This window comes from Crocuta crocuta, unplaced genomic scaffold, assembly GCF_008692635.1.
Source record: "Crocuta crocuta isolate KB4526 unplaced genomic scaffold, BGI_CrCroc_1.0 scaffold267, whole genome shotgun sequence".
Classification (NCBI taxonomy): domain Eukaryota; kingdom Metazoa; phylum Chordata; class Mammalia; order Carnivora; family Hyaenidae; genus Crocuta; species Crocuta crocuta.
The window spans coordinates 142,033-143,236 of record NW_027531899.1 but is presented as its reverse complement, the minus strand read 5'-3'; the positions used below and the strand labels follow the sequence as shown (position 1 = coordinate 143,236).

Below are 1,204 nucleotides of genomic sequence, written 5' to 3'. Positions count from 1 at the left end.
TTAATTTTTTAAAATTTATTTCTGAGAGAGAGAGAGCATGAGAAGGGGAGGGTCAGAGAGAGAGGGAGACACAGCATCAGAAGCAGGCTCCAGGCTCTGAGCTGTCAGCACAGAGCCCGACGCAGGGCTTGAACCCACAAACCTTGAGATCATGACCTGAGCCAAAGTCAGACGCTCAACCGACTGAGCCCCCCAGGCGCCACAGTTCTGCGCATTTCTTGTGAGAAGTGTCCTAGATGTCTCCCCTCGGGTGTCCCCTTCCTACCTTCCGTGTCCCAAGACCTGCTCCTCGTCCATGCCTCTGTCTCAGGGACAGTTTGACCAGGCCCCACAGCAGAGCCCTGGACCTGAACCAGATGAGTCCCTCACCTCTCACCCTTCAGCCCCGTGGCTTGTCTTCTCAGCCTCCAGAGCATCTTCCTAAACCCCCCCCATCCCCTCCTCTGAGGCCCATTTCACCTGTAATCCTCACCCCCTCTTCCCTGTCCCAGCCAAGCTGCCCAAAGGAGTTGCCTCTGTTTTCTGTCTTCTATTTCCTGCTTGCTCAGCCTTGCTCCAGTTCCCACAGCTTTTGAGAAACGGCTCTCGACAAGATTTGCCTAGAGTTCAGCTTTCCTGTTAACCAGTGCCTGGACTGTCTTTGGATGACTGTGTGACTGAGTAGGGGAGAGGGAGGGAGTGAACAAGTTGGTGCATGTGTCAGTGGTTTTGTGAGCAAGTGAAAAGGCAAAGAATTGAGTGAGTCAATACATGTGGTAAAGGACCAAGTAAACACACCAAGCTCACTGGTGCCTCAGGGCCTTTGCACTGGCTGTTCCCTCTCCCCGGAAGTCTCTTCCTCCAAAAATGTCATAGCTCAGTGCCTCACCACCTCAGGACTCTACTGAAATGTCCCTTTTTTGGCAAGTTCTTCTCTGTCCAATTTGGAATTGCCGCCTGTCCCACGCCAATCCCAGTCCCTCCACCTGCCCTCTTTTTCTGCACAGCCCTTGGAACCACGCAACAGACTGTATGTTTGCTCACACATCGCATGTATTCAGTAATTATTTCTGTCTGTGTCGTCCACTAAAATGTCACCTTTGTGCTTATGGTGCTATCTCTAGGGCCCAGAACAGTGCCCAGAATATAGTAGGTGCTCAGTAAATGTAAAATGAGTGAGTGACCATCCAGGCCTTTCCCCCCCCCTCCCCTCCCCCTCCCCCCC

General features: G+C 52.7%; 1 protein-coding gene across 1 annotated transcript in view; it reads left to right on the top strand.

Moving 5' to 3' along the window:
• Window positions 1-1,204, top strand: part of CCDC97 (coiled-coil domain containing 97) — a 9,072-nt gene that overhangs the window by 1,964 nt on the left and 5,904 nt on the right. The window lies entirely within an intron of this gene.